This window comes from Empidonax traillii, unplaced genomic scaffold, assembly GCF_003031625.1.
Source record: "Empidonax traillii isolate 1590-97213 ecotype Southwest subspecies unplaced genomic scaffold, ASM303162v1 scaffold217:size1918799, whole genome shotgun sequence".
Taxonomy (NCBI): domain Eukaryota; kingdom Metazoa; phylum Chordata; class Aves; order Passeriformes; family Tyrannidae; genus Empidonax; species Empidonax traillii.
The window spans coordinates 479,056-494,038 of record NW_020955410.1 but is presented as its reverse complement, the minus strand read 5'-3'; the positions used below and the strand labels follow the sequence as shown (position 1 = coordinate 494,038).

General features: G+C 38.2%; 1 non-coding gene across 1 annotated transcript; it reads right to left on the bottom strand.

Annotated features, from left to right (window-relative positions):
• Positions 1–337: 337 nt before the first annotated feature.
• TRNAN-GUU lies at positions 338–411 on the bottom strand. The gene has a single exon. It is a non-coding gene; the product is annotated as a tRNA-Asn (tRNA).
• Positions 412–14,983: the final 14,572 nt, after the last annotated feature.

Below are 14,983 nucleotides of genomic sequence, written 5' to 3'. Positions count from 1 at the left end.
ACCGAGCCGGCGGCGCTTGGGGCCGCTCACAGCACCCGCTTCTCCGGGGACAGGGAGCAGCAGGTCCCAGGTGTCCCGCACCCCTCTCCGGGTGACGGAGGGACACACGGCCGTCTGGCCCCGCAGCAGCTGGGACGGCGTGAGCAGGGAAGCTGCTCTGTGCCAGGGCTGAGGGCGGGCGCGGCCCCGCCGCCGCCGCGCTCCCCGCCGGGGGCCCCCCTGCCCGGCAACACGCGGCGCCTGCAGCGCCGCCGGCGCTAATCTCACATCCTCCCCCGGCGCACACGCACAAAACGACGGCCGGCGGCGGGGGCGGCGCCGAGCCAAAAGGGGAACCCGTCCCTGGGTGGGCTCGAACCACCAACCTTTCGGTTAACAGCCGAACGCGCTAACCGATTGCGCCACAGAGACTCCTACGGTAGCGCTTCCCGCCCTGCTCCTCATGAGCTGCGGCGCCGAGTCCTCGCCGCCTCCTCGCCCCTCTCCTGGCAACCGGCGGCCACCACGGACCCGGCGAGCGAGGGCTCCTAAACCTTGCGGCGTGCTGGAAGAATGCTGAGAAAACAGTCGGAACGGCGACTTCTCTTCTCCTACCCAACATAGAAGACTAATTCCCAAAAATTCCCAAAATCATTGTTCACAGCAGCACTCTTTTTTTTTTTTTTTTTTTTTTTTTTTTTTTTTTTTTTTTTTTTTTTTTTTTTTTTTTTTTTTTTTTTTTTTTTTTTTTTTTTTTTTTTTTTTTTTTATATATTCAAGAGTCAGAGTTAAAACTGCTTCTTCTTGGCAACTGCTAATTCATGCATTGCACATAATAATATAATTCCCAAATATTATAGCAAATTATATAATGATTCCCAAATGTCATGGCAAAATCGCCCTACTAATATTTAAAAGTTAATTTTAAGCAGCTACAGGGAACAGTTAAACTGTCTAAAACAGGCAGCAACCCTCTGCATGTATGTAGGTAAAGTATATTTACTCTTCTAAGTGACTGAAAACGGCCAAGAAGAAAAGCCAATGTTGCTATTATTGTTCTATCAAAATGTGCTTCCCACATTACCTTACAGTAAATCTATACCTACAGCTCTGCAAGTACAAAGCTTCATATCTGAATCTGAACAGATGTTTCCCCTTTGCTTTTACATACTGATACTGTTTGAATATCTTTGAAGTCTTACAATATCAGTTGCTTCATTCTGTCCCCGTGTCTCCCTGAAGCTCTGCCTGGTGGCTCTTCTGCCCACTAAAAGCCTGTGGAGCTGAGCAGGCACATGACACCCACAACACAGGGACAGGTGCTTCCCAAGCAGATGCTGGTTATCTCCTGGTCTCTGCACATCCACAACCAAGAACTCCCAGCTCACTCCTGAAACCAGTCAGTCTTACATTTTGTACAATACTTTGCTCTTCAACACTGTCTAACAGCATTCCTCAGTCCAGCGAGTAACTTCAGGCTGCCCGTTTAGTGATCACAGCTCAGCCTCTCCAATTTTTCCAATACTTTGAAAAGCCCTACCCAAACACCAGCATTATTGCAGTACTACTCTTTTTTCTTTTATTGTCCATTGTTAGTATCTTACTGACCAACTTATTTTAAAATGTGGAGGAGAAAGACAAGGTATGTAAGCTCTCAAAAGTAATTAAAATAATTATTTTAAAGACTGATTTTTGGGGCATCACTCCCACTGCTGCATATTTTTCTATCCAGACCTCTGCTATTCTCAGGGTCAGAAGAATCAGTTCACAGGCTGAGCCACTTCTGTTTTCTCTGTGTAAGAGGACAAGCAAATGGTGATTTTATACTCAAGCAACTTGGTATTTAGTGGAACTAGCAAGACTGCAGTCTGCCCAAAGGCCTAACCCACACACTGGTAGTTTGGGTGTGGATTTTGGGCCCTGAAGTGTTTTACTTTATACACATGAATATTCACGTGACTTCTAATGAATTGTAGACTATTTTCGAACTCTGTGTCTAGAGACCATATCTAAAAAGGGTCTTTGCTGTGTTGAGACTGAACACAAACTCTAATGCTGAAATGTCTGAGAGGAGCACAGGACCTGGCATGAAGCATCCAAGGCTGCCTTCTCAGTGCACTGGGACAGTGAGAGGAGTGCTGCAGGTGAGGCTACAGAGTCATTTGGCACCTTTTTTCCCAGCAGTCTTCCTCACTGAATCTCAGAGTCTTTCACTTAAAGTCTTACAAGGTAAAAAAGAAAAGAAAATAAAAAGAACATACATAACACTAAATGTTACCCCTTCAAGCTTGAAACCCACAGATCGGCAAAAGATCTGAACATGGATGACCTTGGCTGACTGTTGAAGCACTGACCAGTGAGCCATCGTAGCAGAGGGCGACATTATCTATCACTGCTCTGCATATGGAAAAGATTCCCTATCTAGGTTTCTGACTGTATCTTCAGTAGAAAGGAAATAGTGTTTAAGGCATTCAGAAATCAGAAAGGGTTGCTACTTCAGATTAATCGTCCTCCCTATCAGTGTTTTGTTCTTAATTTCTGGACAGCTCTGTTCCTTGATACACTGTTGTGGATCGTATCTACAGTGGCTTAATTTTTTGCACTATCTAGTGTATACAATTTAAATACCATTATTATATTAGTTATGGATTATAATTTGGTTTATATTTTAACAAAAATTAGTTTATAATAATATATTGTATATTAATGCATTAAAATATTATACTATGTCATTAGAAGTATTTTATATTTTATAATATTTAATATCTTATTTTTAGATCTGTGAACTTAAATGTTCATTGCTATGACATCTGTGACCTTCTTCAGATGTAGACTTTGTTTCTTGAATGTCAGAGAAAGTTACTAGAGGACAGAGGTGACTCTGGTGTTGCTTATGAGATTTATAAACATACCGTATGTTTATCTACTGTTCAGAAAAATAAATCTAGTTATTCACACAGAACTATTCCTAAAATCAACTCAACAGGATACAGCAGAAACAAAAGAATTTTTCCACTTATATCACAGAATTACTCATTAACAACTCTATTTCTACAGTTTCACACAGGAAAGGACCATTTTCCCCCAACAAGCACATGCACTGACTTTTTTTACTATCGTGTATTGGGTTTGGTCATTTATTTGTCAGGTCTCAAGTTACAACTCAGCCCAAACTACAAAGATTCATAGTCACAAAAAATTTTGGAACAGCTACTCATTTTCTGCCCAATGACATTTCTGATTGCTTACTTCGTAACAGAAGTCTCTAAATGCACAGCTTACCATCCAAAGGTTTCTTGTGTTTTCCTTGGAAAAATATGATTCTAGTCCTTACAAGAACTAGTACATTAAGACAAATGAACAGCTAATATAATTCAACATTGCTATTAGAATTAATACGGGCAGAGAATAAGATTTCCGTGACAAAATATTTTACGTTATGGAGCTGCAAGCATCAAACCATGAAAAGCATTATTCCTGAAGAAGGATTCCAAAAGTTGGAAGAAGGAGGTATTGACAGTTTTTTCTTGACTAATTGCAAGACTTCTTTTCTTTTATTCTTCAAATAAAATGCATTTGGGAGGGGGGTTCAGTTGTTTGTATACAGATTTGCTGCTTTTCAGATATAAAGGTGGCTTTACCATATTTTTTTTTAAAACTTTATTAACCAATCACTTCTATTCTCGGGTCTGTTAATAAAATCAGAAAAGTGTCATAACTGAAAGGACACACCTCGAAATAGGATCAACTTACTTAAAAGCAAATAACAAGACTGAACAATAGTATTTTACTGAGCTATTTAGTTCACTTAGCTCTGGCTTCTTATGTAATGCAAGTCGCACATAAATGGCTAGATGAGAAAATCCAGAAATCTTGGGTTATTACTAATTGCAGACTGTTGGGTAAACCTCCAACCTCCATAACCACGTTTACCAAAAGGAAATGGCATAGGCTGCCTGGATCAGGAAATGTATAGTCGCATTTACCTCATGTTCAGGAGAGACAAAAATTCATTTCAGTGTGACTTGTTACAAAATTAAAGAACACTCTGAAGCTGTGGGGAAAAATACCCCAAAAACCAAACCCCAAACCAAATAGAGAAGGCTACATTTGGAATGAATCTTCAGATGTCGCCTGATATACTGCAAGGGGAATTTTGCATTGCCATTCCCTGCAATCTATCTGCTCTGAGTGACGGCTGAAAGGAGTGTAATCATTATGGCAGTCAGTTCAATGGTTTACAACCCCCCTCCAAAAAAAACCCCAACCCAAGAAAACCCACACACAACCTGCCCCAAAAAACACACAACAAACAAACAAAAACACAAACAAAAAAAGAAAACATCCAACAAAGAGCCATGCGATCGTAAATGAAAAGAAGAAAACTTTACTGTTTTAAGAAGTGGAAAATATAACACCAAGAAGAGTAATAATGATACTTCTCACATAGCACTTACTTATTTCAAGCACTTCTTATTATTATGGTAAAGAAAAGGAGAGATTTCCTTTCCTTGCAGATTATTTGAACTGCACATATTAAGAAGGCCTAAGAGTTCTTAAAATAATAGTGAATATTATGAAAATAATAATAATGGGTCTTATGCAATTGAACTTTAATGTTGTCTCTATATAACATACAGGAAAGCACAGTAGTTTCCAGGCTGTTTTTTTCAGGAGCAGCAAACTATTTTAGCAGTTTGTGAAGCCCAGGATTCAGATTTAAATTCTAAACGTAGGCCTCAGTTCAGGAAAGCAGCTGTATTAAGACCAATATGAAAGCATGTGTTCTCTTGAAGTGCAACCTGATTACTAGCATGGCATAAAAGTCTTTTCTTAAGTAGGTTAAATTTTAGAGGGGGAAAAATAAAGGACAATTTTTAGACTAGACTCAAACCCACTGTTTGTTGAAAAATGAGAAGACCGCAAATTTTGTATCCTTGTAATGCTGAAGAAAGCAAACCTCCTTGAAAATCTCTCCAGAAAACATCTACCTCAGTTCCAAGTTATTTTGCAGGTGACCACATCAGTCAGGTTTATATCTGTCTAAGTGCTATAATTCGGCCAGAACAATAGTGTTTGAAGGAAAGACAGTGAGAAAGGAAAGCAAAAGTAAGCTTTGTGGATCCGGTCCAGACATTTCCAAACAGGAATCTGACACATTTGTCCAGGCAACAATGTGAAGAAACCTGTGCTGACAGGTTGTATTGGCAACACCACTTCTGGAGGCCTTTTCTTAATCAGACTGTTTCAAAGAGTAAATAATGAATCAAAGTCAGGTATCAGTGCTCTTTTTAGGGTGCCTTTGCAGACTCAAAATATTCTTATATTGACTTCTAAAAAAGCTCTGCATGACAGATGGCACTGGGGCTCCAAAGAACAATGGAGAAGCCATTATATTTTAGTTTCTGCAGCTACATGTATTATACTAGCAGAAGTTTCTAATCCTATAACTATTGCCAAAAGTGAGGGAGGTTCTGATATCTCAACATGAAAAAAAGTTTAATTCCTATGTTTACAGTTATCTCCAGGAGAATTCTAACTCTCTCAAACACTTCTGGTGCAAGGAGGCTTCTTCCATTGCTGTTCCCTGGCTGTCCCTTGCAATGTGAGCAGAATCCTGCAGGACCCCAGGATACCAAACACCCTGGTGGTCTGAACTTGCAAGAAAAACCTTCTTCTTGGAATTATAAAAGGAATGGTATACAAGAGGTTCATCTTGTTCCTTATAAATATTATGTAAGAGATATTCAGAATATTCTTAGTAATCCACAGCAGAGAGAAACTAGAGGATCTTTCTCTTATAATCAATCTCTTTTCTTCAAATGGTCTCAGACACAGACAGATGTCACAGTAATGGGGCCTAGATCAAAAATTAAAAGAAAAACTAAAACTATATATTACTTTCCTACAAGTCAGTGGGAGAGAGAAAAATTGAAGAGGTTTATACTTACTTCGGTTGAAATAAGGGATGATGTACTTCCACTGTTCTATTATACTATATGATCACTTAGCACAGACAGGAATTCATGGGCGCGCTGGAATATTTAAAAATAATTAAAGAAATTAAAGAAGTATAAGAAAATTAAATATAAAGAAATTAAAGAAAATAAAGAAATTAAAATACAACCAAAGAAATTAAAATACAACCAAATTAAAATACATCCTCAAATTAAATATACTAATACCAAGTCTTCAAGATATGAGGTAGAGAAGGATTAGAGTATGAAGAGTAAAGAAAAAAGAGGCAGCTAGGGAAAAAAAAAAAAGGAGAACAAAGAGGACTGGGAGGGAAATGAAAGGATAAAAAAAACCAAAAAAGTGAAAGGAAATCTGAATTAGCTCATTTTTGAGACAGGCCATATTCCTGCTGAGATTCAGAGATATTACAGTGGAAAGGAACTGACATATTTTTGCAGTTTCAACAGTTTGCCTTCAATGAGACTGAAGGGAAAAGGAGAACACAGAGGGAACTGACCTCTCTCCTGTTGCTCCTGTCCTAATGGATGGTATAATCTCCACTATAGCAAAGGAACAGAGAAGGCACTTAGAGTTACTCACAGCTCCCTGTCTCCTCCTCCTCCTCTTGGCCCCCAGTTTCTCAGATCTTTCTATTAAACTTTAATAGTGGGGACCCCCTCACTCAGGGCAGCACTGCAGTCATTCATTAGTGTCCACCTAGGGAACAAATAACTCTTTAGCTGCACTGTAGGTGTCCAGCTTGCTTTGTGCCTGGAGGGGGATTTGTAATCGAAACAGGGAAGTGCAGGAGCAAAGAGAAAAAATGGGCAGTAATAACCCGTGAACTAGCCTTTCATTCAGGTAACACACAAGACACATGTTAATGATTTCAGCTTAAGTACCAGGCAGAGAACTAACTGTACACTAACCAGGCAGAAACCACCTGTATGTGCCAACATCTCTACTAAGCAAAGACTTCCTGGAGAAGGGACAGCGAGAAGTAACTTGCTGAATTTGCAGATAATTGTTTTGTTGTGTAATTTACTGTTCTGCATTTGCAAAGTTGCTTTTCAGCCCTCATCTGAATGGACCGACAAGCTAAGATTTTTGTCAGGTCTTGTATTTTAGCTTGTCTGTACAGTGTTCTTGTAACAGGAGAACCCATGAGTATTGAGGCAGAACTCACTGGGATTTCAGCAGCTATGTTTTCTGATGGGACTGGAATATCAGCCAGTAATGTGGAATCTTAGGCAGGACTGTTTCAGACCTTGTTGTCTGGATCATTTAATTTTTAAATAAAAATTACTGGAAACATAGACAAACAGGAAATGAGTTTTGCTTCGTATAATTTCTGTCAGAATGCACGTGTGTGCAAAAGCAATCAAGCAATCTTTATGTAAGCATTCTCCTTCATCTGCCTCAGGTTTTTGGTGACTGCTGGCCCCAGCAGAGTGAGGCAGTCCATCATTCCAGAACCCTCAGATGAACTCATCAGCCTGCAGTATGCAACAGGGAGAAGACAGCCAGAGAAATACCGGGGAAGAAAGATCTCTAACAGAGGAGAGAGGACTGCAAATATCTTTGAGGACCATGTTTCTCTTTTTATCCCTAAATATTTGCAATCAGTACAGCTTCAGTATTTTGCAGGCTAATCAAGAATGCAGTGGCAGTGAAAGAGATATGAGGGTCTCCTTGGTGGCTACAAACTAGCAATGATACTTTGATGGCTTCTACCAAGAATTTATCATTTCTTGGATAATCTCCCACAGAACTATGTGGGGTCTGAGAGTATAATACACAACATGGTTATAAGAGGGAAACTGGACAGATGACTGCACGTTATCTTAATTCTCTATAGCATCATCCACTAAGGAAATGAAAGGTAAAATTAAAGCATGATACGTGTCTTAAAGTAGGAATACAGTGTACAAAGACTGTTGTTTGAACATTTAATATAGCTAAGCTGGTCCATAAAAGGGTGTTATGAGGTGCCACAATCCTCTTTTGCCATTAGCCTTGCTATGAGCAACTTCAGAAGGACTTTATTATAACTATTATTAGACTATACTATCAATTATTTCAGAGGCATACACAAGCTAAATCTCTTTCCTTCTCCACATCCATGCAATTCACTAACTGTGAATAAGATGAAAACGTGCCCCTAAATTCAGAATCACACTCAGTATTTAACAAAAAGCAACAGAAAAGATCACATCTCCAATGTTTAATAAATATTGGTCAAAATTCCCCTGGCTCAAGAGACCAGAACATTTACGGAGATGTGCCACTCCTAGGGGAAGGGATCTTCCTTTCAGACATCTCTGCTGCTACACAGAACACTGACGTTCACATACAGCATAATCCTACCAGGAAAAGGAAACACAGGCTGTGCACTGCAGCACATTCTGTCAATACCAAAGTCCTCTTCTTTCTCCTTGAGGCCTTCATGTAGAGCCCTAATAATAAGCCCAAGAACAGTCAGTCAACATGTAAAATCTCATTTTTCACCTGCCCAGGAACCCTCTAGGCCTGAAAGGTCTAAAAGTATTCCTTTTCCCTTCTCTTCTCTCACTTTTCCTTCATTACGTAAAAGCCTTTCTAGATTTCCTCAAGTTTGTGTTGCAGTCATTTACTACCTCCAAATAATTATTATAAATAAATAAAATTCTACCTCAAGAAAAAATGGTATATTAATAAACACACACTGCAACACATCCCGGTTGCTACTGAAGAGGCACCTAATCACCCAGCATTACAACTGATTACAACTATGTATTTTGCAAAATAACACAATCCAGCATTTTCAGTTTTCCGTACAGCCAAGCTGTAATTGTGGTACCATTAGCTCTTTCTGTATTCCCATACTATATGTTATTATCCTGTACATCGTCTCAGTTTCCACTAAGGGTAAATACAAAATATAAAGAAATATGATCACATATGCCGTACTTCTAAGTCTTTGTAGTTTATTTAAAGAAAACCCCAACAACAGTCACGTGCCTTCCCTCACCCAAAAAAGCCCCAAACCCATACGTATGCATGAGTCTGTCAATGTACCTGGAAATCTTCAATTGTTTTTTTTTTAATTAAGATAATCAACACAATTGTAATGTTAAAATCAGTGGTTCTCAGTTAGATTTTCAAACAACCTTGAAATAGACAATTTTCTGAAATTCCTTGATTTTAACTTAGGATTTTTTAAAGCTTGTTACAATATTATGCCCAAGCCATCAAGCCAAAACATGTCAAAAAGAATGATGATATTAATGACAAAAATTATATTTATGCTCCTTTACAAATAGCAGCCTCCAGTTCAGTGACACACAAGCAGATTTATAACAAAACTAACCTCACAAGACTACAGAAACCTTTAAAAAAAAAAAGTAGCATTTCTTCCATCTTCAGCAGGCTTTTGCAGCTTAGTAGGTACAGATAATTCGTATTTCATAAGCCAATAGTCATTAAAGAACCCCCCATATTTCTCTTCAATTGCATAAATTAGAAAATTGTTCATTTCCTCTTCCTCCAGCTCTGTTCTCATGTATGATGAATTTAGGGATGTTTTGCTGAAAATGGGCAAGAGATTATGCTACATAGAGATATGCCTGCTGAAAACAATTCAATGAATTAAAAGTAACCATGGACTGCAACTGACCTTTCACATAAACAATGTATCTCTATATTTTTTTACATCCCTTAATGATTGTTAGAGTTTGGCTCCGTGAAAGCAGCTAAGGAGCACAGTATATAGCGTTGGTTTTGTATTATTTATCATTTTGGTGTTCTATTTACAGATGTTTACAATCCCCATCCTGGAAATGTTACTCAGATGATCAATCCAACCTCGCGTAAGTATTATGAATGAAAGATGCAGGAGTGGCTCTTTCATTCTGATATAAACACGAGACAAACGGGCAGACAAACCATATAGATCAGCTGAGGTGGGGGATGCCTCCTTACTGGAGACGATGTGTCTGCTGTCTGTGCAGGGCTTATAGGCACACGAGCACAGCGATGTTGAATCCTGACGTGCTTTGAGAGCTCTGCAGCACTTCTGATGGAAACCTATTCCAGTCAGCTCTGTGCTGCATCTGCCCTTCTCCCCCAAGACAAAAAGTTCACTACCTCCAGCACTACTCTGTACATAAACACATTTTTGAATATTATGCTTCTAACGTTACTTCTAGTCAATATGAGGATCATGGTTCAGGAGGTATTAAATACAGGTTTACTTCTATGAGGAAAAGGGATATCTATAACATCATTTTCATCCTAAGTCCAGTTTTTAACTAAAATTACCATGGCAATGTAAGTTTTGATCATTTTGATATTAAAAAAATTGAGAATCACAACTGTGAAAAATAATTCTGTGCCTAATGGCTTGTTTAGTATTAATTACTGTAAATAAACATCAAGATATTATTCATAAGTATTTTTAATTAACAAATCTTAACAACACATGGAATAAGTACATGTATAAAAATGTGATAGTAGTTATACACATTTGTAGTTCAGAGCAGATGCAATTATTGCCAACACCTGCCTCGCTGATACATTTTGTTTTCAGTTCAGAAGTTTGCACACAATGTTCATGCATATAGACTTTCTGACATTTTCAGGATCTGGCCTTACAAACACTCAAGTAACTTTCTTCAGGACTGCAGTCCAACTCTGCTCCAAAGCTTCTCATCTTAGTCAAGCTGCTTACACATTTACAGAATTAAGCCCCCAGTATAGACACAGATACACGTGGCTAAATGAGATCTGGCTGCCAATTTCACGATGTGGTATTCTGTATCAGACAAAGCAACAAAGGAAAGGTGACTTGTTCCCCTGTGTGAGCTGTAAATACCAGCCATCACACCACTTAATAGGTTTATTTTATTAATAGCATATATTTAAAGACTTCAATGCAAGTTTCTTTTGAACGACAAAAAGCTGGCAAATTCTTAAAGGATAATAATCAGCAGTGCAGTGGTTCTTTGATGGTCTGTAATTACCCAACTGTCCACTATTTGAATGACAGCAGCAAACTACCACTCACAGTTAGTTTATTTTTATTTATAACTTGTACTTTAGGTAAGAATCCATTAATTACAAGCAAAACAAATTGCTTACTTGAAACACTTCCCACAGAGGCTTGTTTTTTCACATGCATTAATCTAGCTGAGATATACATGACATTTTAAATGGAGGTTAAACTGATGTAAATAAATGCAATTATTTGAAAGCAAACAGGATTCAGTCACATTTATTTCTGTGTGGGATTACCATACGTTTTCCCCTCATGACCAGCCACTGAACCACACAAATTCCATAAGGTTGGGGATTTTAAAACTTCCTACTGACATGAAATTTGATGATATGTCACTGTACCCTTTCTTTTAATTTTATATGATTTGCCTGAGGTGGCATCTTGTGTAATTGTTTTCCAAATAATTTCCCATAGAACCACTGAGCTGGAGGGATGGTAATAGGTTTGGATTTAACAAACTTCTGTGCTTTGCTAACAAAAAAGGTACAGATGAGCCCTCTGCACGCCTGAGCCCTGCACATGGAGCTGCTGATCCCACCTAGGAGCGCACCCTGATAGTCACCATCATGGGACTCCCCTGGGGAGAAGCCCTCAGTGCAGCCTTTTGAGACAAAGGAGAGTGAAAAACCACTGTACACCCAGAGTGACTCTGAGGAGCCACTCAATTTCTGTGCTGCAGGCATTGGGCAGCCCAATCCTGATTTTGGCAAAGACAACAAAAAAGGCATTTTGCCACCAGTGTCACTGGCAGTGAGATCAAGCAGCAGCAGCAAGGTTCTAAAAACCAGTTAGGTCGTATTGTAAAGATTTTGGGGCACGGTGATCTTATTGTACTCACCAGGGACAAAAAAACCCACCCAATTTAATGCACCAAACCATTTCAGCCACTGTTTTTGCCTTTTGCTGCAGCAGAGGTCCTCTGAAAAATATTTAAAATTATATATAATTAAGAGTTTCAAAATGTCAAATCCACATCCTGCCAATTTCAGCTAATGTGCTATGTAAGGAACAAGGGATAACATCATAAAATCCAATCAGTAATATCAAAATTCACAGCTGAACAATCAGCCTTCCATGAGCCGCCCAGTAGGCTTGACGATGGTTGTTTCAAACCAATACAAGTTAGTAGTAATTGCAAAAGGGTCAATCTTTCCATAATCAGACTGACGTAGGAAAAATGTTGGCTTCAAGCACCTTTAGGAAGCTGTTCTGCCTACTTTTGTGTCACTGTGGAGGCATAAGCATGACCCTGTCTTATTTCTGCTCCATTGGAGAGGTTACCCAGAGGGCTGGGGTGCTGGGCTCCCAGAAACAGTTTCCTGAGCCTGGATCTCATAGGCATTTTCAGCAGCATTACTGCGTAAGGACTAGTCACAGATATAGTCTGGCCCATGTAATCCATTAACCCGACCAGAGATCAGTTCCTGGGAGAAGTCTATCTCGTTTTTTGTCGCCAGCATTGTAAATCTAGCAATAAACTGTTGCGAAACTCTATCCTCTCTCACACTGAAAGAGCTTTGCAGAAAATGGATCTTGGGGGATAGGGAGACAGAGGGATATTTTTCTCTGAAGATTTCAAAGAATAGCTTTTCTACCCGGGACTAGAACAATTTTTGTATTTTTGAAAATTTCTGTAACTTGTACATTTTTACAATGTTATTTTTACCATTATTTCAATAAACCATAGCTTTGTATGGTCACTTCCAAAAAATACTGGCAAGAATATCTTTGTCAGAGTTCCATATTATCATCAAACATACATATTTATAACTCTCTATTTCCTAGAATGCTCCACATAAAGAGATGCTCAGTGCTTGTCATGTTACATGTCTTGCAGATAGTAAGAACAAAAGAAAAACAACAAAGAAACAATACCAGAAATAATTTTCAAAAATCTAAGCTGAAAACATAAAAGATAAATGCTCAGACACTGGTAACAAACACACACTTGAAGGCAGTAAGACTGAGCTATGTTTTGCCTTCCTCGTGCTTATGAATACAATAGATGTCATATCAATGGGGAGAAAATTATCTAAATCTAATATTATTCTTTATGTAAGTATATTTTATATTGGTAAACTAATTAAAAATGAGTCACCTATATCTTCAGGATAAAGTTCTGGCATGCAGGAGCTCTAATGACAGACTAACCTTAATTTCTTCGCTTCAGTCACATGAACATGGTCGAGGTCACGAACAGTTACATATACCCTGTCATATGGCACAAGGGTCAGTATCTACTAATTCCAATGGCTACTGTTACAATATTCAACCACCAAAACTTTCAGATCAGAAGTTGAAAGTTTGAGACATTTATGAGTGAGAACAGAGGCTCCTAATTTAAAACGTGTGTGACCTTAACATAGCATTTGGGGGTTCAGAATGTTCCTATGTACTTTGTCTAATACTGCAGTTTTACAATACTGCCTCGCTTCTGGTCGTAAAATCTTATCTGTAAATTTTGAATAGGTGCCTGAAAAAAGCAAATTTACGTGACTATGTGAACAGTAACAGCCAAAATAGTTTTCCTTAATGCAGAGGTAGAATAAAAAGAAGCTGCATCTAACCCTCACTTCCAGACGCAAGCTGGCATTTTTCACAGTTGTGTACATTTTTCAGAAAATACTATAAATCAGAATGATTCTGTACTTGTCAATGATAACTCTGTTAATGTAAAATAATCTTATAAGGGGGCACCAGAATAATTTATCTTAATCAAAGACAGATTTATATCTGTACGGTCCAGTTATTCACAGACTGTAACAAAACATATAAAAATGCAGATCTGACATCACTGTAAGTCTTGCATACACAATTGCCTTCTTCATCTGTGATATAACAATGAAAAACTATCAACTACTCCTGCTCCCACTAGAATCAGGGACATATTCCCATTTACGTCACTGGCAATTGATGAGAGATCAAAACTAGTGTCAGTTTTTGAAAACTCCTTAAAACTGGGTATTAGATGCATTCAAATAACTCTGATTATTCCACAACTTACTGGAACTATAAAGTTTTTCCTTGTAATTAGCCCAACAAATTAAAACAAAATTCAGAAAATTATGGACGCACACAGTATTTTCCATAATTCTATCCATACATATTTCCATAATTACATCTTAGACTACAAGAAAACAACTCAGAAACCTCACACATCAAACCATTTTCATGAGGAAATTACTTAATAAATGGCAGTAAGAAATAGAAATGGAAGGCTGTGACATATCTCATTTTCTCTGGTGGGAATTACTGTGTTATGGATGAACAATATTTGGAGCAAAATCTTTCTTTATTTAATCATGTGTACCCTTTCTGAAGCCAACAGTCAGTGCATCTACAACAGTATAACTACAAAAACTGTCATCGAATATGACCAAACCACACTCCTCATACAGCCAAAATACCCGTTATTTACATGATGATTTTGCCCGCAGTTCTCAGTCATAATGTTTCAGCAGCTTTTTTGATAAGGGCAATATTAATAAATGAACTGACAGTGGAATCATTGAAGAGACAAACTAACATATTTTCAAAACTTTAACGTGGATAAATTAATTACCTGGTCATGTTTCTGTACCAATTTCAATGAAATTTCAGAATAGGTAGTAAAAGTCAAGAGCAACCTGAATTCTTTATAGGGATTCTGGTTCAGATAAAAACGGTTGCATTTTATTCAAAGTAAAAAAAAAAAAAAAAAAAAAAGAAGTTTTAGTGAGACACAACAGTGCAATAACTCAAGAAAATTAATGCCATGAGCAGTTTTTCCTCTCTTTTTGACTGCAATGGACAACAAAATAAATGAAGAACAATAAGAGAGAATCAATGCAAAGGCCTAGAGAGTAACTCCAATTTTTTTAACTATTAATTTTGTGCTCAGTGTCAAAGGCAATGACAGTAAGCGCTGAATAAACACAAAACTTCTTTGGGATTGCTATTTTTTCAAGATGAAAAATGCACTGGCTTGGAATGTTTATTTGAACCAGCTGTATGGTATTACTATAGAGAGTC